The sequence below is a fragment of the Macrobrachium nipponense genome, chromosome 1 (genome assembly GCF_015104395.2).
Source record: "Macrobrachium nipponense isolate FS-2020 chromosome 1, ASM1510439v2, whole genome shotgun sequence".
Taxonomy (NCBI): Eukaryota; Metazoa; Arthropoda; class Malacostraca; order Decapoda; family Palaemonidae; genus Macrobrachium; species Macrobrachium nipponense.
Window position 1 is genome coordinate 141,127,361 of NC_087200.1, and position 24,040 is coordinate 141,151,400.

At 36.6% G+C, this 24,040-nt stretch overlaps 1 protein-coding gene and 1 pseudogene across 3 annotated transcripts in view; both read right to left on the minus strand.

Annotated features, from left to right (window-relative positions):
• LOC135219693 (uncharacterized) overlaps positions 1–20,611 on the minus strand; it is a 38,114-nt gene extending 17,503 nt beyond the window's left edge. The window contains exon 1 of one of the 3 annotated variants that reach the window (XM_064256668.1): positions 20,396–20,611. The gene's annotated coding sequence lies outside the window, so the exon portion shown is untranslated. Of the gene's footprint in view, positions 1–20,215 lie in introns of all 3 variants that reach the window. The other 2 variants (XM_064256666.1, XM_064256667.1) reach the window with 2 other exon arrangements.
• Positions 15,591–17,218, minus strand: LOC135218954 (uncharacterized; annotated as a pseudogene).
• Positions 20,612–24,040: the final 3,429 nt, after the last annotated feature.

The following is a 24,040-nucleotide window of genomic DNA, read 5'->3' on the forward strand; positions in this document are numbered from 1 at the left end:
TTATCGAGTCCTTGAATCAGCCTATATTTCTTCTTTTTCTCTACTTGGCAAGCTTCTCAAAATCTTGATAAGGAGGTAGTTTCTGCGAACAATGCCAACGACTTCAATAGAAATTGAATAAGAAAGAAAATATGCTTATAGTATATATATATATATATGTGATATATATATATATATAGTATATATATATATATATATATATATATATATATATATATATGTATGTATACGTATATATATATTATCTCATTATATGCTTTTTGAAGATTAAGAAAAAATTCAACAGTTGACCTCAGTAAGAATGACATGAAAAATAATAACTAGTGTTGGAAGTTTTCAGGTTGGAAAAGACTTATCAAAAAGGGAATCAGCACCATATGTGGCATTACGGTGACGTCATACCTTCCACCTAGAAAAATGCTCAAGAAATATAATGGGTTCCTAGATGGATAAAAGGCGAAACAGGCAACATCCTATAGAAAAGTCTCCCGTGTCAGGCACTTCAAGTATCGTGAGGTCGGAGCGAGTTCTAGAATTTTCAAAAAATACTTCAAAGCTAATTATATTCAAATATAAATGTAATTACTCAGAATGTAAGTTAATGCATGTAGCTAAAGGAAAACGATTATTCTTTGGGTAAATTTACACTCGAGGTCTATAACACATTGTTAATACTATTATTAACTTTCCCAGAAAGCCAGAAATAAAAATATCATTTCGAATTTGGCAAAACGCATAATCTTACAAAAGGGCTGAATTTCCTTCCGAGTGATATTTTCATGACCAAAGTTTGTAGCGAGATAAGATGTAACTACGTACAGAATTTTATGTATGATACACGTAATACAGTTCTAGCCACTGCTCTGAATATAGCTAACTTATCTTAATAATTATGTAACTGAAACAAGCATTTCATATATACTCATATGCGAGTTGTATCTGAAGCTTCGAGTCCAAAGGAGCGGTTCATCCGAGCCAAAAGCCTATGTCAAGTTAAGTTGCCTGAAGGTCATTTTTTTTTTTTTTTTTTTGTACGCAACACCAGAAAGGTTTGAATGACAGACTGCAATTTCCCTATTGTTTTAGGAGGCATGGAGATACTAATTTATGGAGAGAGAGAGAGAGAGAGAGAGAGAGAGAGAGAGAGAGAGAGAGGACCACAGCAGTCGACTATCAAGCATTATTAATTTATTGACTAAGTCTACACAGGTATAATGATTTTCCAGGAAACACGCGATATCATTAGGAGCAGATTTTACCGCCGCACAAAGAAACCTAAGAGAGAGAGAGAGAGAGAGAGAGAGAGAGAGAGATGGCAGTAATAAGGATTTTGGAGTGGTTATAAAATTATTCCTTGCGCAGTAATCTCCTCGGACGGTGGTCATTCATGGCAGCTTCTTTATTTTTGGCCCGCTTTGAAAACTTTCACAAAAAACTAGTTTTACATCTTTTTCTTAATCAAAGAAAGATATGTCGCAGGAAAATGCCTCGCGCATTCGTGGCTTGATTCCCTTGCCAAAAGAGGATGCTTAAAAAATCCTTTTATCTGCACTAATGATTCGTGCGGCTTCAGCTACAGCATCTTAAGGAGTATATCAAACTTCAAATTTCATCAATCTTAGTCGCACGCTCATTATGATTCGCTAAGAATAGTTTCTTGGCATAAATGTCTTTTTTTTAATATCTTTTCTTTTGGTGCTAAAAGAATGGAATGGAATATAAAATTAAGGTCAAGCGCTGGGACCAATGGAGTCATCCATCGCTGAAGGGGAAGACGAGAGGAAACAATTATTAGCTGAAGGTGAAAAGTAAGATGGAGGAAGTATGAAAGGAGGTACCGCTAAACGAATGAAACGGCCGGGAGCTGCAAAGAACCTTAATTAATGCCTACAGTGCACTGACGGAACTATTCCCCCAAGCGAATAGTGCTGCTAAAAGAAGAATGTTCAAAGTATGATATTGCTATTCCGTCTGCGTTCACAAACTCTCATAATAAATGTCGAAGAATCAGCGTTGCGGCGGGATAATAAATGAACTGATCTTTAGAATGACTTCAATATTGCTGTGCTTTTGTTTTCATCTGATTTGCATCACATCACCTTGCTCTGTTTCAAGTGACTTTCCCCGTTACTCCCTTGAAAATGCTTGTGCTATATTTAAATGCACGCAGGCTCAGGAGATCTTTTATTTTTTATTAGGGATGTTTTGCTTTATAATGTCATCACGCGTTTTGACTCAACATATACATAGAACATACAAACACAACACACATATAACCTATATTATATATATATATATATATATATATATATATATATATATATATATACATATGTATTAACATATACGGTACACATACAAATTATTACAATGAGACTGAGTCTGTGGCTGAGTATACGTGTATGTACCAAAGAAGCAATGAGGGCATGTCGATCAAGGGCCAAGACAAACAAATGCCAAGAAACCGGCGTGTAGGTAGGTGTCTGGAAAACCGCTAAGTCATGTCGAGTCAATACTTGTCCAAGTCGAAGGTTTTCTAATCACTTTTTAAAACAAGATTCTGAATGCCAAATTGAAACCAACGGAGTCAAGAACAGCATCTGTGTCTTGTTTTAATGGTGAATGTGAACATAAATGCAACTTGCACGTTCATTATATTATGTATAACGTTTATATCTAGAGGACCACTCAACAGGTTGCGTACTGAGTAAGTCCTCACAATTATGTTATCAATTTCTTACATTTTTATCTATTAATAGTATATTAATTTGTTGATTTATTTTTTCTTATGTATTTCCTATTACCTTGTGTTACTTCTTTCAAATGAACACCATATTATTTGAAAGCCAAAGTTTTAAGCTAATGGCCCCCTGTTGGCTTGTTCTATATGAATAAGGATCATCTGAATAATAATAATAATAAAGGTAACCATTAGATCTAATGAATTTCTATATCATGTCATGAAAATCAAACTACTTTGAAAAAATATGAAAACAACAGATCTACAATATTAAAAAAATCATTCCATCTTAACGAGTTTTCTTGTTTGTAAAATGGGGAAAGAGACTCGGGAAATTGTAAATTATAAAAATGTGATTTCTTTCATGTAAAGTCCTCTGCAACTACTGGTTCAATGACAAATAAACTAAATTGCAACGTGTGATCATATCTTTCATCTTGCAACAATTCATCACATATTAAGGAAATTTCTGGAGGATATACATAATTGAAGTTTAAATCCCATCTGATAGGCTACCATTCTCCAACCAAGAGCTTTCATTATTGCATACGGATATTGGGGCAACACGACCAAAGCATAGAGGAAGACATCATGAGAGAGAGAGAGAGAGAGAGAGAGAGAGAGAGAGAGAGAGAGAGAGAGAGAGAGATTAAAATACAATAAACGGTACTTACTGATCAATGTAACCGCTCAGTACCTAGCAGCACAAAGAACGAATCTGAACAGAATTCAATTTTCCGGGAAAGCGTGAAAAGAATTTTACGTTTCCGCTTTTTAAAGTGACCAAGCAAATTTTTACTTATCTTTTTAATTTTTTATTTTAAGTTTCCATTCCAGTGACCTATATATCTCAGCTCGATTATAACGTTATATTAAACCAAAAGAAAATACCGATGCGATCGCTTCCTAGCTAGTTTTAAAAGAAAAATTAGTTCATTCAGACGCATACACGTATATATAAAGTGTATATACACACACACACATATATATATATATATATATATATATATATATATATATATATATATATATATATATATATATATATATATATATAACGTTTGTTATGGGAAGGGAAGAGAATGGTATCAGATGGTAACTTTTTGGTCGTTGACAAGTCTCGTGCATTTGTGCGTGTGTGTGTGTGTATGTATATAAAGTTCTCAGTTATGTTTACTAAGAATAATACCATATCAAAATTCTTGTTTTTAATCTCCTTTGCTTTCCCTCCTAGACAAAGTATTAAGCTGCAAAATATCACCTAATCACAATGCAAATCCTCGCCCACATATTCTCACCGCTTTCTCCATTGTTCAGACTACATCCCTCTTAAAACCCTTCTTAACTCCGTTTCTTTTCCGTGACCGTGACTTTACCGTTTCCTTGACAGAGTATAAGTTTAAAACACTCCGGACGCAAAATGCAAAATCACCCAACTCCTTCTCTCTTACTGCATCAATTGTGTAACGGTCAGGGGATCTGGTTGTAAAAATGGGGAGGTCCGGTTTATGCTGTCTTCATTGCACATCTAAGAATTGTCGTGGTAAAATTGAAGGTTTCACTGGCTTTGTGAATGTACAGTCATTATCGTTATTATTGTCTGGGATGTAGACCCTCCTAAACAATTCTTACTGAATATAAATGCTGAATCAGCTCCGATGATTTTATAGATTTTTTCAAGTTTGGAAAATACCTCGTTGCCCTCAGGAGTGGGATGAAATGACTCTCCAAAGAATATTTACCGTGCATATTCTTGCAACACAGGCCAAGATGTTTCGTACTCACAATTAAACGTGCACTACTAGAGAAGGAAGGTACAATATATTTTCGTTCACTATAACACTTCTCTGTACAAAGCTTCTTTTTTTACCAGGACTTTCATTATTATTATGATTATTATGTCGCGTCTCATACTATTCCTAGTGCTGTCATTATGCACTATTATTCCTTATTACTGCTATCATCTCCAGTATGCTTCCTCCAACAGGAAAACGCTTCTCACCTCACTTCCTCTCGCAAGCAGACGCTCAAGAGCTAAACAAAACCTTAAAAAAAGTACAGAAATTACATTTACAAAAATAGACAAAAGTGACTCTATACACGACTCGACTGACAAAACGGTAGATACACACACACACTTACGTTTGCCTCTTCTTATGTTAAGCAAAGCTCATAATGTTAATTAAATGAAAGGGTTGGTGAGCACAGCTTCGTTCGGCTGATCTGGTTTCGCGTATAACCCCCATTTCATGCAGAACGACGTCTTGCAAATGAAATGTGTAAATATTAAGAAAAATATGCATATAACTATATAAAAGTCATAAAGACGAACATGCTTACATACACACACACACACATATACATATATATATATATATATATATATATATATATATATACACATATATATAAACTTCTAATTTTTATTAGATAAATAAATAGTATGAGAACCACTCAAAACGACAACATAAGAAATCAACTGACTCGCAGCACATCTAAGCTAACTACACCTATCATAATTTTTTCAGCGGCCTGGAACAAAGATTTTAAAAGAAAATTGCTCTTATAAGTTATCGGTAATGGCAATTTCACCCTAAACACGTGGAAAAAGAAAAATAATAATTCAGCATTCTTTAAGTTTCCTGCTATACTTAACAGACTACAACATTCATAGATAATATAATTCTAATCTCCTTCTTTCCAGCTTTAGCCCATTTTTAAATGGGGTCGCCGTTGTCAATGAGTCGTCTCCATCGATGTCTGATGTGAACTGATTTTTCTCTTTGTGATGGCAAAACTCCTTCCGGACAGTATTAGGAAAAATGGTCCTTGTCTTGGATAATTGTAATAGCTGATATAACAAGAAACGTGATGCTGGAGCAATGTCTTTAGTGTAACAAAGGTTTTCATTCTCAAGATGAATTGAGATATAAAACCTAAGCTAGGGAATTGAAAGGCCCTACGATTATAGATGACTTTGTCTGCAACATAGTGAGGTGAAATTCGTCACCGTGACGAAGTAGGTACTACTAGCTTTCCCTGAATAGCTTTAGTATCAGGTTTCTTTTCTGGCTTTTTAATCATGCACAATCGTAATCAAATTAATAATAATAATAATAATAATAATAATAATGTTGAGGAAATCCAGTGGTCGTAAATATAAATATATATTAGAAATATATATACAAACGTGAGCTTCCGAGAACCAGGAGGTTCTCTCGAAAGCTCCCGTTTATATATATATATATATATATATATATATATATATATATATATATATATATATATATATATATATATATTTATATATATATATATATATATATATATATCTATATATATATATATCTATATATATATTATATTACACCACTGTAGATATCTTCACCAAATTAGTGACTCATAATAAGGTGAGTTTTTTATGAATAGCAACAACAACAACAACAACAACAATAATATTATAATAATACTATCTCGGAACAGAATGGCCATCTGTGCCATGCCGTTGAGTTTGGATTGCAGTTCTTCAGTCTCTCGAATGAGTTTCTATGTAAAAGCAGTTAAATTACATAACAGCTGTCCAAAGTTCATTTATTCTTTAACGTTTCGGCAACATATTCTACCATTTATCAAAAGGTGAGTGAAGCCAGGGTTACAGTTATGCCATATTTACACCCACAAGCGGGCTTACAGAAATTTTAGGCGATAATACTAATAATAATAACAATGATACTAATTTTCTAAGAGTGGACCTCTTAGAACATTATATATACTCTCGCGATAGAGAGTCCCCCCCCCCCCCCCGAAAAAAAAAAATCCCCCCCCCAATAATAATAAACGGATACTAAACGTACCATAGAAATGGACCCTTACATATGGGAGAGATATTTGCCAAATCTCATCATTTTCGTGCTCCTCAATTATGCTCAATGGTATATTCTTACAATAATAATAGTTTGCTATATTACATTCTTCTTAATGGCAAGTCACAATACATTGCCATTTAAGCTGCGGCCCCAATCTCGAATAGCTAATGCTATTGTCTCCCTCAGGCAAATTAACAAGTAGAACTATGGCCTTCCTTGCCGCTTGCAACCCAACAACAGGAAAGCTCGGCCCCAACCAGAATCCAGTTTTTGTAGCACTTAGAAAGTCGTAAGAAGAGGACCAGACTATTTTCACTTTGGTAGGTTTTATAAATAGCAAATATACCTTATTTGTGTCGGGCATAACTGTTGAACATCAAGGTATTCTTAAAAAATCACTTTGCATCGAAAATGAAACGGGTGAGATGAGTAATCAACATCTTCTCTATCGAGAGAGAGAGAGAGAGAGAGAGAGAGAGAGATTAGATCGCTTAATATGGAGAGAGAAAATCGAAATGTCTCTGGAATTTAGGAATGTGTTCACTTAATCCATCCACTTTTGATATATTTATTAACACCACTAATAAATTCGACTAAAACTGAAAAGTTCAAAAAGAGAATTCTCTTCTAAGCTTCAGAAATCACTTCCGATTCCTTTTCCGGCATATTCAATACCACTCTTATTACCAAACAAGGAATATAGAGTTGAGGCCAAAGGCCAAGCGCTAGGACCTGAGAGGTCATTCAGCCCTGGAAAGGAAACTGAAAGCAGGTAGGCTTGAAAGGTGTAACAGGAGAACCTCGCAGTTGCGCTATGAAATAATTGTTAGGAGAGGTTGGATAGCAAGATGAAAGATAATACGAATGGAAGTACAGTAATAAGAATGAAAGGGGTTGCAGCTAGGGGCCGAAGGGATGCTGCAAAGAATCTTTAGTAATGCCTACAGTGCACCCTGACGGCACTAATCCCCCCTACGGGAATGAACAAACAAGAGAATTATTGTTACTGGGAAGAATAAACTCCACACTATTTCTCCCAGCAATATTCCTTTTCAAATTTTGATCTTTGTGGATGTTTCTAATTGGTCATCCTTCTGGCCTTCATGAGAGTTTCCACACGAATAAATAAATACACAATAAAGATATTTTCTGTTCTTGCTTTACCGGCCACCTGATCACGGAATAATTTAGACATTCCGTTAAATCACAATTGTGACAGACCTAAACAGAGAAATCGTGTACCTGGAACTTAGTCAACTGCGGTGGATTGCAGCCATGGAAAAATGTGGAAAGGTAGTTTCTTCTACAAGGCTCCATTCTCAGAAGAAAAGGCTCATGATTATATATATATATATAGTATATATATATATATATTATATATATATATATATAATATATATAATATATCTATATGATAAGAAGATCAAGGGCGGAAGACGAAGAGATTCACATTATCCTTTAATCCTACGTTTCGTGACAACATCGCCACATCTTCAGGGATTTTCTACAAAATAAAGTATAAATGTTAACATAAAATAAGAGCTGATCAGCTCTTATTTTATGTTAACATTTTATACTTTATTTTATATAGAAAAATCCCTGAAGATGTGGCGATGTTGTCACAAAATGTAGGATTAAAGGATAATGTGAATCTCTTCGTCTTCCTGCCCTTGATCTTCTTTATCATGTGAATAAACGCCCTGTACGTCTGGCCTGTGTTGTGGTATATATATATATATATATATATATATATATATATATATATATATATATATATATCTACACTATATAAATATATGTATATATATGTATGTATGTCTAAGAGCGTGTTCTGAAGAAATACAGAGCAGCCAAAATTAATTTTCGGATGTTGAAAAATATACTAAATCTTTAGCAAAAGGAACACACAATAATAAAATAGGACTAAGAATAGTAACATTAGGGAAAACGAGAGAGAGAGAGAGAGATACTAGAACTGAATAACTGGTTGGTTTTTTAATCAATCCCTCCTTTAAGACCAAGTGAAACGTTCTATGAAAAAAAAAAAAAAAAAAAGACAGTAGTCGCCGAGAGGACGGCATCTTACGCACGAGTCTTATGTGATTTTGGCTATGATCGTGACGTCGGCGAATTTGCAGCATAGTTTAGCTCTGTTTGCAAGGATCTCCTACAATGACGTAGTATTTGTAGCGATAAGAAGAGAAGGAGCGCACTTTAAAATTATCATTTTCAGCACTACACAAAACCGACGCAAAACTGCTTTTTTCTTAGTCTAACTCGCTTTAAACTCATACTGCAATCTAAAATGAGAGCTTTATTAGCGTAAAATCTAACTGAGAAAAGGATAAACGAGAATCTTAATACGAAAACAATTTTCATAAGTTTGCAACGTTCGTGAAAGTTATAGTTGCAAAGCTCTGCATAAGACTTATATCCGCCTTTGCTAAACGACAATCATGCAGAAAATGAGGTGTATATTCATTGCAATAAAAAAGTGCATTTACTCCCTATGCACCCAAAAGCGCGTACATAAACACACGTGTATATATATATATATATATATATATATATATATATATATATTATATATAATATATATATATATATAATGTGTTTCCCACATCGCGGGCTCAGCCACGATTCTGCAGTTAAAGTGGATGTGAGCTTTTTAATTTTTTTTTCTTTTCTTTTTATCAATAGCCACTTCCTGCTAATAGAGACGGTTATTGTTAGAAAATTTATTAAATGGCTAGACCGTCGTATTACTTGTAACATTGCCTTGAATAGAAAGTATCTCAGATGTCCTACTTCCGGGAGTAGGTGACCAAGAATTTCGAATTTTCATCTTCATCTATCATATTGAAAAAGCAATCGGTGAATTTGATGGCAGTTTATTCCCTTTGTGTTTTCTTTATAAATAATTTCTTCTACATTAAATATTCTTAATCGATTATGGTGCTCTCTAACTGTTTATTATCAAATACTTTAGGAGACTGAGTATGTTCTCGCTTTATAGGAGACGGTTTAGCTTATCTTCCGTAAAATCGTAAACTGGTATTATCAACTGAAGGCAAACAGACATGCTGACATTTTCTTCGAAAGGGTTCATCCATGACTGAACAATTAAGTAGCCTGTGAATGTGGTAATGGCTAATTTTATCTATTTTCTCTCGAACTATACCTTATATATGTGTATATACACACACACACACACACACACATATATATATATATATATATATGGGTATATCTATATATATATATCTATATATATATATATATATATATATATATATATATATATATATATATATGTGCGTTGTGCTTGTGAAATGCAACTCTTCATTAGACTGCTTCCTATATAAGGTACAGCTCGAGAGAAGAAATATTACAACAGCCATTGCTACATCCATAACCTATATACTTTATTTGTTCAATCATCGATAAACCCTTTCGAAGAAAATGTCAATGTATGTCTACTTTTTTCAGCTGATAATAGCAATATACGATTTTACAGGAAATATAAAAAACGATGTCGAATGGAGAGACAACCTGCGTAATCTCCTATGGAATACAGAATATATCAGTCTACATTTCGGAATAGTATTTGATAATGAACAAATGGAGACCATCACAATCGAATAAGGTCATCAAATGTAGAAAAACTTATTTATGTGAAAAATAACACGCACGTAGGGAGTAAACCGCCATCTAAATTCATGGATAGCTTCTTCAATATAATAAGTATAGATTTTAAAATTCGAAAGTCTTGTTCATTCCCGGGAGCAGAAGGACAGTTGAGGTGCTTTCTAGTCAAGACGACCTAGCTTCATTAATATGATTTTAACTTAAACCGTCTTTCTTAGGAGGATTGGCTGTAAAAAAACTTTCAAAGCCACATTCCTCATTTAACTGCTGAAGCGGGGATGGACTCAATTTCCAGAAAACTTGTTCAACAATAGCGGTTTCACACACATTGTCGAGCTTCGTGGTAATTGTCATTGATATTGAGGACACATCTCTGCTCGACAAAAGTCTAGACAGCATATATCTAGATCTGACAGTTCTGTTTCTATTCGATAAGAATATTTATGCTAGAATTCGACAATCAGAGCCGCATTTAGAAGAAGCACATTAGCAAGCGTTAGATGGAAACGAGCCACTAGATATATAATTCTTCCCTACTGCAAGGCGTGCTTTGATTTTAATATGACCGCACACTGCTAATTTGAAGTCTGTCTGTAGCAGATGTGTCCGAAAATGACAATGCTCTGTCATTAACATTGTGTTAATATTTTTTATTTTAGAGAATATTATTCGTTTGGTTGAATAACACTAGCTATTTAAGGACCTGTGACTTAAAATTTATTTTCAGAATCAACACTTGATTTTGTTAGACAGTCTTGAGATTCATATGGCAGATAATAACCTCTGTGGGAATTTTAAATAGGTTTCTTCTACTTTCTTTCTTTCTTATTGGACGCTATCCAAGTTTTTGCCGCTGAAGTTTTCAGCATTCAAATGACTTCCATTTTATAACGGTATATAGAATGGCTTAGACGTCATAAATCTTAATGTTTTACTTCTCCAAGGTTCATATGATAAAGCTATACGAGCAAACTATCTAACGCTAAATGAATAAAAACCTATATTCAATGTAGTAAGGTTCAATACTGTGTTGGATTCATATGAGCGATATGATGCAAAATATACTGTATACATTTCCGGCTGAATATAGGATTTATTACAGTTAAAACCTAAACATTCAGTGTAACACGGTAAGTTCGCAATACTTAGGTGGATTCAAAAGAGTGAAACGATGCAAGAATATACTGTACATATTTTTCGCGTATTTACCATTATACAAAAACCTACAATCCATGTTGCAAGGTTCTAAATACTTCGCTGTGTTCAGGCTTGAATGATGCAATAAACTCTGTCCATAGTCTTGCCAAAGGCGGAATTTACCATGATAAAGCAAACGCCAATCCTGTGTAACAGGTTGAAATGAAGTAGTACAGGAACCTGCTCGTATACGAGTTTTGGCAGAGAGAAAGTGAAAATTAGGGGGAGGACCGTTAAGTGGCTGACTGTAGGGGCATTCCCATAGAAGAACCTACCCTATCGAGACCAGTCTAGAAAATGGGAGGTCTTCTCATACCTGACCCAAAACTGACACCTAGTGCGCATCTAAAGGTTTCTATACCTAGATCGAGACATTCTTATGTAAATGTAAAATGAGACTGATATTGGCAAGCTTTAAAGATCTCTTCTTGCACTTGTTTTCCTTGAATTATATTTTACGTTTCATGTTTTATAAATACAATATACGTAAATATATATGCCATTAAATAGCGCGCGACAATATATTTACCCAAGGCCGCAAGAAAAATAAAAGAAAGAGTACCGAGCGCTTTCGTGTTATTTCAACATATTTTCGAAAATGTGTTGAAATAACACGAAAGCGCTCGGTAGTCTTTCTTTTATCGTTCCTGTGACCCTTGGCTAAATATATATATATGTGTGTGTGTGTGTATAAGACACACATATATATATATATATATATATCTATATATATATATATATATATATATATATATATATCTTTATAAATGAAGCTGACGGTGGGACTATTATGTACGCTATTGACGGCGAAACTAATGGACCCAATTGAACCAAAGTCGAACTATATATGCAAACTTTATAGGGGATGGTTTTATAGCCCGGTGCAGTTTTGATCCGGATATCTGGCCATGCTAACTTCTTTATTAATATTTGTAAAGAAAAAAGTAAGCATTTTTCTGATAGAATTTTTTGTTTCACGAGGATTCCAAATATGCTCTTACTTTTCATCTACGATGCAAAATAATGATGATATTACGGTTTAAACCATGATGCCTACGGTTGCCCGTCACTAGCCGGCGAGTATTTATGTACATATATATATATATATATATATATATATATATATATATATATATATATATATAGTATATATATATAGTATATATATATAGTATATATATATATATATATATATATATATATATATGTATGACTGAAAAATCTATTGCACCGTTTTGATAAAAGCAGTGGTTTGTACCTGGTAGTTAGTCCAACGTGGTAGAATGAAGTCAGGGTGGAAAAGGGTATGGGACTTCCTGAGAACCAGAAGGTTAACAACCTCCAAGGGTTTCCAAGTCAAGAGGGAAAAGACGTCAGGGTCATGTCCATGAATATATATATATATATATATATATATATATATATATATATATATATATATATATATATATGTGTGTGTGTGTGTGTGTGTGTGTTCGCGCGCGCGCGCGCGTATGCATGTACAGATACAAATACATAATAATGTACATATGGATAGACATTAGTTATATATATATATATATATATATATATATATATATATATATATATATATACGTATGTCCTATCCAAATATGCATATATATTATATATATATTTGTATATATAATATATTTGTATATCCTTGAACAACTCTCTTTTGCCTGTGCATACGAATTGCCCATTGTGCCCAACCTGAATTCTTAAAAAGAAACATGATTTAATGACAGAAGCTGAGTCGACTAACACTAAAATAAATAGAGCAAGATCGGGCGAAGAATATCAAGGAGAGAAAGTGAAGGAGCTACTTACTTTCCCAAAATATTTATTCTTGCATGTTCCCCGCCCCTGTGCCAAGAATTCCAGGTTAGATGCATTATGTCTTTACAGAGAGAGAGAGAGAGAGAGAGAGAGAGAGAGAGAGAGAGAGAGAGAGAGAGAGAGCAAGTTGAATGTAACCTACATAACTGGTATGTAGTGGCTGACTGAGGAAGGAAGGATATCTGCAAGGAGGGGCATCTACGCTCTCTCTCAGTTTATAACATCTACAAACTTTCTCTCTCACCCTTGTCTCTCGAACATTTCCTCTACAGCTGTCTGACATAGTAGGCAATCTCTCCCTCTTCCTCCGTCACTCTATCTCTCTTACACATCCTTTCATCTCACTCTCTCCATGGCCATCTCTTACGTGTACTTCCTACCTTTATTTAGTTATCTATATATCTGTTTAAAACACTCACAAAAAAGCCAAGAACCGACAAAAGGCCACAATTATAAAGAGGCTTTCTTGTTTGACGATTTTTTCACTCTCACTTCATCGCACTTTCTCCGGATGCCCTTTCTGGGAGGAGACCCGCCTGGGACGGGTACTTCCCATAGCTGTTTGACCTTTCCTTCTCACACACACACACAGAGAGAGAGAGAGAGAGAGAGAGAGAGAGAGAGAGAGAGAGAGAGAGAGAGAGAGCTGAGGAAGTAAGGTACGAATTTCCAGGGCTGCGATATATTTGGTTGCATTGTAATTGAAGAGCAGAAGTGATCTCTTTTTTTTTTTTTTTGCAGACCGATTAGTTCAGTTAACCGGTTATGGCATAGCTATATTAATTTCATAAATAATAATAATAATAATAATAATAATAATAAGTAATAATAATAATAATAATAATAATAAAGAAAATGCCATTTTTACGGCAAAGCAACTAAGCTTTGTGGCATAAGATCGTACTATAAAAAGAAAACAATTACAATAATAATTACGTCGTCCTACCCGTGAAAGAACCGAAACCGATCCCACGAAAGATGTGGAACGTTTCTGGAAATAAATAGATTTCAAGGGGTTCGTCAACGGTGGTGAGCCACAGCCTAGCAATCTCATTCCAAAAGGACTAACTGAGAACAAGAAAGTTAACATACTCTGGTGTCAATCTAGTAAGAGGAGAAGGCGAATGTAAAGGGAAAAAACTAACCTCTAATTTCGAAACTAGTTTCTATCGTAATTCATTTAAAATCTAGGCAGTCAGCGATCGAAAGCATACGCTGCTCTGATTAGTACAAGCGCTCTTATACAATTTACTTTATTTTGATGAAAATATTTCTGTTAATTTTCTTGTGATTAACAAAAATAACAACAATAATAATCATCAACATGAGCTTTGTAATTAAGAGTACGTACACTCATAAAATGAATGATCATCATAACATCAATGATATTTGCATTAATCTAAATAAGACTACGACATCAAAAAACCATGTGAGCTTTGAATTCCCCCGGAGAGAGAGAGAGAGAGAGAGAGAGAGAGAGAGAGAGAGAGAGAGAGAGAGAGATTTTGTTTGTATTAATCTATTTATTGCGCCCATTGGCGTCAGACATTTGAGTACATGGTAATACAGTAATATTGTTTACATCTACATTTTAATTAAGTTATGCGTAAAGAATAAAAAAATAAAGTATATACAGACATTTAAGTACATATTAAACAGTATTGTTTACATCTACAGCGCATAATGAAGGTTATAAAAAGGAATACAAAATAAAGTATAGACAGATATTTAGTACATATTAAAAATAATATTGCTCATTTCTATATATTAAAGGTTATACAGATGAATTCATATGGAATACAAATTAAATTTAGTTTGATTTCGTAGGTAGGTTGTACCTATCTTTAATTAGTATTACAAAACAGCTGATTATTCAATATCCACCAAAGTGAGGATGGCGCATGAAGGATCCATCCTCGGCCAAATTTATTAATCCGTGTCCATAATTTTTTGTTTACCACATATCAACTACTGTGAGTCTTTGGAGTAATATGTCACTAACAAGTGGACATTCCAGGCAATAGTGTTCCAGGGTGTTGGCGTTGGGTGCGTCACATAACCTACAGGAGGAGAGTGAGGAACTCCATCTTGCTCAGCCACCTGCCAAACTGGTCGCCAACCCAGCCGAAGACACGCACAAACCACGTTATTTTGACGAACCATGAGTCCACTGCGGCGATACTTGTGTTGGTGAGGAAAGATGTGATCATAATGCTGTATTGATACACTGGTGGCCCTCTCGGCATTACTACGATGATGAGTAGGTGAGCGAGCAGCTTGGCGCACCATTTTTCTGCAGCACAGGAGAGATGGACTGGGAGCATCAGCATGTGGAGGATCCAGCTGACAGGCAGCCTTTGCGAGATGGTCAACGGTGTTGTTAGCCAGAAGACCCACGTGAGAGGGAATCCATAGGAAGTGCACTACCAGTGAGCTCATGTTGGCCATGTCTAGTTACCTATGTATTTGTGTAACCAGGGGCTGGTATGCTGGCTTATGTGATGAAAGGGCTTGGAGTGCTGGTTGCGAGTCGCAGATGATCAAGCCGTTGTTTCTGGTCCGTGTGATTAAAATAACTGCATCTAGAAGTCCATGAAGTTCACAATACGTGGAGCTTGATGACTTTGGGAGGCGACGGCCTGTCCAGCCCTCTGGCGGGGGTTCCAAAGTGGGGGAGAAAACAGCACATCCAGCACTGCCATCCTGCTGTAGGGAGCCGTCTGTGTAGAGGTGATGGGCTACACTGAGGGAATGCGGATAGTCTGTCGATGGTCTTCATGCACGTTGTTGTTGAGTTGAGGCAAGTCAGTCTTAGAGACTGGAGTGTAAGAGATTGCTGGCACAGGAGTCTGCCAGGGTGCAAGGCCATGATCCATGTTCTCTGCCACGATGTTGATGTCAAGCCCCCGAATGCTTGAACAGACAGTACTAACTAGTGTACGTCCCCCCTGGCATAGTTGTGGACGAGGTGCATCTAGATCGAGAGAAGTTCTGATGATGTTTGAATAGTGAGGAGACAGGTGAGGGTAATACAGGCATTTGATACTGAAGTAGGTGACATTGGAGTATATTCGCTCAACGAGTGGAGGGAGACGGAGTTCATGTTGCATGTTTACAATTCTAGTGGATGCTGGACAACCTAGAATGAATCTTATTGCTTGGTTCTGGAATTTTTCAAGCGGCTGTAGAGTTGATCTGGAGAGTTGACATAGTGCAGGGGAAAGATAATCTATCACTGAGCGGATGAAAGCAATATATATGGTTCTGGCAACTGGGATAGATACTCCTGCAGAATAATTAGTAAGCCACTTGAGAGGAGTCAGGCGTCGCTGTAACCGGGCCAGCAGATCTTGAACAATGGGATGTACTCTCTGTCTTGCTGGAATGGATGGTGTAATTCGCACTGGCGCTCCCAAATAAATATATAGTGTGCACAAAGGTACAACATTGTTCCCCACAGTAAATTCTGGTAGATTCCTTGCTGGCCTTGGGGAGAAGATTCTACTTTTTCCTGGGGAGATGATAAGACCACAGGAGGATGCTGATTCGTAGAAGGAAGAAAGGAAGCGTTGCAAGTGATCCGGGGAGGTTGAATGAATGCAAATACCGTCTGCGTAGCAAGTGATGGTTGTGTTATCAGTATCAGGAAGTAAGGAAAGAAGGCGATGTAGGAGGATATTAAATAAAATGGACTAAGTACTCCCCCTTGTGGAGTACCAAGTTCAAGTTCCTTTGCAGTGCTCAATGCTCCCTTAAACAGCACACGAGAGACTTCGAAGATATCCACGTATCCACCTCAAAAGGTTTCCCTTGATTCCAATATCAATAAGCTGGTCTAAAATAATTCTCTATTTGCAACATCAAATGCACTTTTCAAATCAATGAAGGCTACAACACTGGTTGGGGAGAGACGAGTGTAGAGCTCCATGAGACAATGATGTGTTCCTCGTTGGGGTAGGAAGCCGTATTTTCTAGACGAAAGCTTATCTTGCGGCCGGAACATAAGGCGTGAGAGGAGAATACGTTCAAATACTTTGCAGAAACAGGAGGTGAGGGAGATAGGACGAAATTTGTCAGTGCCAGGCTTGGGAACGGGTACAATTGTACTATGAGTCCATGCTAGGGGCACACATATCCCAGGCAGAGGCAGAGGTTGTAGATCCGGAGGAGAGGGATGCCAGGTATTTTAATGAGTGTGCAAAGGACTGCAAAGGAGCTGACTTCTTACTCCTTGCTAAGGCACGTCGTAGCTCTCCCTTAGTTATGGGTACATCGTCCTCTTCATCACTGCTTAGTAAGGCAGAACTGAGACGAAAGGCACGATGGTTTTTTTGTGAAGAGAGAGAGTCTTGTATATGAGCTGGAAGGTTGATGGTTCGTGACTGTGCTGACCACTCATCAATAAGGTCCTGTGCATACTGAGCAGGGCTGTGGTGGAGGACACTTGGGGGTTTCTTCTTCACAATCCTGTTGATGAGGTGCCACATGGAACCGATGCTTGTTTGATGGTTGATGCTGTCTGTTAATTTGTGCCAGGATTCTGTTTGTACACATTGCTGTAGAGCAACTAGATCATCTCTCGATAGTTGATACTGGTGCAGAGTTTCAGGACTTGGTTGTCTCATAAAGGCAAGGCCATCATCCATCGCCTTCTTTTCTGCCTGAGAAATTCTATTATCCAGAGAGAGAGAGAGAGAGAGAGAGAGAGAGAGAGAGAGAGAGAGAGAGAGAATGACTGGTCTTTAAGTGATTTCTTAAAGAACGATTGTCTGAACCATAGATCTATGGTCTGAACGATTGTCGTTATCGACAAACACACACTATTCAGGACAGTATGAACGATCTCCGCACCGATGTCAGCCTAAACAGATTTTGTCTCTGGAAGACATGACATCATCTCTAGAGGAGACGTGCGCAATAGCGATATATCGGCAGACAAACCCATACACTGAACGACCTGTGTATGACAGACATAGTCGCAAGCCAGCAACCTGGTCGTGACAGATTCCCGCTGACATCGTTCAGACACGAAGCTCCGCCCACTATTGCAATCAGACAAGCGCATTTACAATGTTTTTGCGAACGATACAGGCAATCATTCATATAATCGTTCAGCGTAGGGGCCCCTAACAGCTGATATCCGTCTTTCGGGTATGAATTTCTTCACCAGCAGTGTTCTAAATTAGAAATTAACTTCATATAAAAGGGCATATAAAACATTTCGCGATTTCTCTGCTTTATTGAAGAATTAACTTCTCAACTGCAGTTGTCAATGATAACAAGTAACCGGGGGTTGTAACCCGAGGCCAAAATAATTTGTGTACCAGGCCGGAGTCCTCCAATTCATAGATAATTACAATACCAAAAATAAGAGATTAAGAAAAGCAAGAATAGAATTTTTCACAACTCATCCCTCTTCTCTCTCCATTTAAAGTTGAGACAAATTATAAGCTATTTAAATATTAAAATAATATAGTGTATATTGACCTAATAACACATGGGGGCATGAACTTCATAGATTAATATGAGAGAGAGAGAGAGAGAGAGAGAGAGAGAGAGAGAGAGAGAGAGAGAGAGAGAGAGAGAGAGAGAGAGAGAGACTGTTGCTTCATAGTAAATATCCAATTTATTAGAACAATTTTTTTTTGGACAAAACGTAAATAGCCCCCAAATTTCTGAGAAAATTAAAAAAATAAGTATTTTGGATGGCGATGATTCAAGTCATCCAAATCTAGTAAAATTTCATCTAGAACACTTCTTGTTTTACGATCTGGGAAGAATGTAAGTTTCTAAATTTGTGAATCAAACATTTTTGTGCGTCTACGTCTACTTCAAAGTCTAACAGAAACTGTACGCAAATTTGAGTAAATCCATTATGATAAAAACAGCATGAGTAGGTATATTACCAACCCAAAATTAATATTAAAAATGAGACAAATCTACAAACAATTCACTATCCTGCTTAAATATTCCAGAGGTAGACGCAAGACAGTCAACGTGTGGGTTTGGTTGAGTTTCTCGAAGAATGGGGTTAGACAACCCACCGCAGCTCCCTCAGGGCAGAACAGGAACTTAGACTGTTATTTTAAGGTAATACTTCAACAAGACCGTCAAACGCGACTCCGCTTACAGGAAGGATTTAACAGTAGACAATGGTTCCTTACTGGAAGTGAGGTGAAGTAGTTACGAAAATTTTCTTACCTCTGTTATTTACTTTCACCTCTTGAACTTTTAACCTTATTTGTCGCGTGGTTGAATTCTCTCCTTCACCGTAATAAAATCCATTATTAAAAATACAGATAATTGTATTCCATTTGGAATAAAATTTTACCAAGCGAGCAAATATAGGAAAGAAGAGGTGGTACAAACCTGCTATATCACATGCTCTTTGTAAACACAGCCAAATATGACAAATTCGACGATGATCTATCTGATTAACTAACTGATTTGCGAACGAATAAACTTTAATAAGCCGAGCATTTTTACAACTATCTGCCCCAGTTAACGAAATGTTTCTATTGAAAACATGTCTACGTCTATTTTTCCAGTAATCCGTTTCCCGTAAGAAGGGTGGCCCCACAGAAAATTAAAGTAATAGCTATATTTATTTTCTAATATAAATTAAGGACGAACCCCCGTAAAGGTAAAATACTTCTACAACACTATTCGCTTTGATTTTCAGACATGTTGAAATCATTCGATTATCAACAAACAAAATGGGCATATAACTTCTAAATGCCTAATTCATCATTACGTGTATTGTTTTCTGATAATGAATAGAACAACAAACGGAAGTTTCAGTTTCAAACTTTTAACAAATTTCACAAGATTCGGAAGTCATGTGTTAATATATGGAAGACATGTGTTAATATATGGAAGTCATGTGTTAATATATGAAATGCCATTCAAGTTGCAATGCATATACCTTATTTTGTCAAGAATTTTCATTACAAAAAGTACGAGTTAACACTTCACAATCGGACGGTGATGCACATTCCCGAACAGAACAGCACTCAATAGAATGTAGGCTGTTTCCTATAATAGTTCAACACTAACCTTGCACGATAATACTTTAATAATCCTAGGCATTTTCTGTTGACACTACCTGAGAGAAGTTCGCACTACCACATTTTCTGAAGCCCCGTAATAACAAAGTGGAGCACACTGAGCACAAACTAAAATACAACACACTAATATCAGCGCAACGTATTTCATTTCATAGTATCATTATTGAGTTTCGCACTCGACGTGCTAACGGTCTCTTCACTCTCTCCGCGGACTCCTGGAACAACCACTTCCCGGCGCACTGCCTTCCACCACACTGACCCAGAAGGCGGGAATGGTTAAGAGTTACGTCTAGTCAGGTGGCAAACTCCTTCAGCGTACCTACGCAGGCCGCCGCCACCACCACCCACCGCCACGGTCCCTGCAGCCTGGCTGCCGCCCCCCACCAGGATACCATCCCACATCAAAGTGCAGGTAAGTAGAAAGCGTATAGCAGTTCTCGCTGAGAGGAATGCGATAGCGTAGGCATTTACAGTACCGCTGCGGTAATGTTATGAACATAAACCTGTTTCCTAGGCGTGTCTCAGTGATCTAACTAACCGAAAGAGAGAGAGAGAGAAGGCGCTGGTGAGCACGTGCTATCCCAAAACCGAGTCGTGGAAGTGAGGAAATAAATTGTCACTGACCACAGAAATCAAAGGGAAAGCCGAAATGGGAACATTTTTTCCAAGTTATTCGGTTACTGTTTATTGCACTTGTCGAAAAAAACCCACTTTTTTTTTTAGTCCCATTTTCGTTTTTTATGTGCATTTTTCATGTCAAGTTCCAGATTACGAGGATTTCGCTCGTGAGCTACAACGTTTTATTTTTTCATGCTTATTTGCAACACTGAACTTGATGTGGATGGAATACTGACGATTCAGTGACTTGGATAAAAATAGAATTAGGATATTTAATCTGATAGCACTGGATCATTTACAGTGTTCAACTAGTACGTGTTTGTTGTGTAGCCAACATCCTGATACAGCATATGCTCATACACACAGTGTGTATCAGCATGCACATGACGGTACACTGTAAGTGATTCAGTACTTTTATACCGCATACAATTCTGCTTTTATCCATGCCAGGTTCTGTCACATGGAAACATAACCTAATAAACTTCGTGTGTTGCTTACGAGAGAAATCCGCGGATCCTGGGAACTCGAGATGATAAATGCAGAGAAAACGAAATGGGGCAACAAAAAAAATTTTTTTTTCAATAGGTGCAGTAAAAAAGTAACCGAATATCTTTGAAAAATTGTTCTCATTTTGGCTTTCCCATTGATATCTACAGATTTTGTTGTCTGAGCGTTTTTTTCTCTCCACGTGTTTATACACACACACACACCACACACACACACACACACACACACACACACACAACACACACATATATATATATATATATATATATATATATATATATATATATATATATATATATATATACATATATACGACTAAACAAGGCGAAAGTGTAGATGAATCACTGGTTCGCTGTGTTTAGTACTAGCCCCCTCAGGGATCAAGTGAATTGGTGAATTCACGGATTTCCTGAAAATTACTTTTACACACGTGCGTGTATTATATATATATATATATATATATATATTATATATATATATATATATATATATATATATATATTAGAAATTAATCCATAATTATCATTATTGCAATTATTGTGCGCATCCCACTACCCGCGCACAATAACAACCCATTAGTATAACATATTCCGACATGAAATTGTGCAACTCGTAAAGCCGCATAAGTAACCTGCACAGAAAAACATAGTCAGTGGTGCCAGGATTTGTATTCTCCCCTCTGATTAATAATTTGTATGCGCGTAAGAGTGCAGACGGCAGAGAAAGTGGGACACTGTCCCTTCCTGCCAACAGAGCGTGTATTTTGGGACAAACTGGTTTGGATGCTTCAGAAGCATGTGTCGATCGTAGGCCTAGGATTGTCATTTTTCTGTTAATATATTCAGCGTTATTTGATTGACATGTGAAGTAGAACTCCAATTGTAACCTCATTTCGGGGTAGCGTCGTCAGTACAACTGTGGGATTATTTATGTTTCTTGTAGAGTTCCTTCGGCCTCTAGCTGCAAGCCCTTTCATTACTTTACTATACCCCCTTTCGTATATTCTATCTTGTATCTTTCCTTCCACCCTCTCTTATCAATTGTTTCATATCGCATCTGCAAGTTTTTCCTGAGGTTACACCTTTGTACTCTGAATTTCCCTTCCAGCGCTGAATGACCTCATAAGTCACAGCGCTTGGCCTTTGGTCTGATTTCTATTTTCTATTTCTATTTTAATAAAAGGGTTTCTCGTCCCTTTTTTATGTAAACGCTCAGGAAAATTTTGGTATAACTGCTTATTAACCACCGTGGAAGTGATTTATATAGTTTGAGAATAATTGATAAAAATTTATGAGTCATCGAAAAGTTTCTCCCAACAACCCATTAGAAAATTAAAGGCTGTTATAGGGCCTGGTGCAACAACACTTAAAAAATATTAACATCTTGATTCACTGATTCCTTTAGATGTAGCTTCAGTCAATGAGACGTAGTTTTTCATTAGCAAAAGGGTTATTCAATGCAGTGGTTGCCTAACATGCAGTGCATTGTGGATTGAAGGTGAAGTTTTTTTAAAGAGGCAAAAGGGCTATTCAATCCAGTGGTAGCCTAACATGTAGTGGACAGATTTTTAAATTCTTTATTTGTGCGTAAACTTGCATACTGATCATTTTGGTGATATTCATAGGCCGGGTAATAATTCTAAACTTTCACAAGACTTTTCAACCCTTCGGTATGAACTAATGGTGTTGAATTTATTCTCATCGGTTGGAAACCACATATTTTGAAAACCTATGCAAGATCCACAAATGCAAACATTCCAGATTATTTAGAAATTGGCGTAATCCCTTTTGAGATCGAAACAGCAAGATAACCTCCTAGAGGTATTATAATATAGTCTACTTACAAATTTGTGATGTTTTAGTAGAGGGTGTCTCAGAAGTCTGTAAATCACTGCAATTTTACTTACATTGTTTGCGAAAAATGCCAGAGGTGTGACACTTCGTGTCATGACTATTGAACTTGACTTTAGCAAATAAACTTACTGACTCCCGTGGTAGGATCTAGAAGCGTAAACACCCTGAATGCCGTCCTGAAGAAGGAGACCACCATGGAGGCGCCGTAGACAGCAGTTCGGGCCGAGAACATCCAGTCGAGGAGCCCCGAAAAGAAAGCGTTTGTCCCTGGTATCAAAATCACCAGGAATAACAGCCCTAGTAGGCGTTGACGGTGGGATAGGTAATCCAGCTTCATGGTTGATGAGTTTTCAGTATCTGTTGGGGGAAGAACATGAAATATAAATTACTCTTACAGGCTGGAAATCGAAGAGATATATTTTAAAAAAATTTTCTTTACAAGGCTTTCTTCGTGCCTTGGCTTCAAGGAGAGAGAGAGAGAGAGCAAAAGCAGATAGCTCGTCCCTCTGAGTTTTGCACCTTGATCTATGGAAAGTTAAGATAAAATGAGATATTTTACATTAAAAACCTCGGTTTAAGCTCATTTCGGACTTGAAAACCATTAAGTTATGTCATTCTTTAAACTAATCTCGTTTTGAAAATATTTGAGTTGGTAAATGCCTCATACAAAACCTGCCTGTAAATGAAGCCGAGTCACCAGCTGAA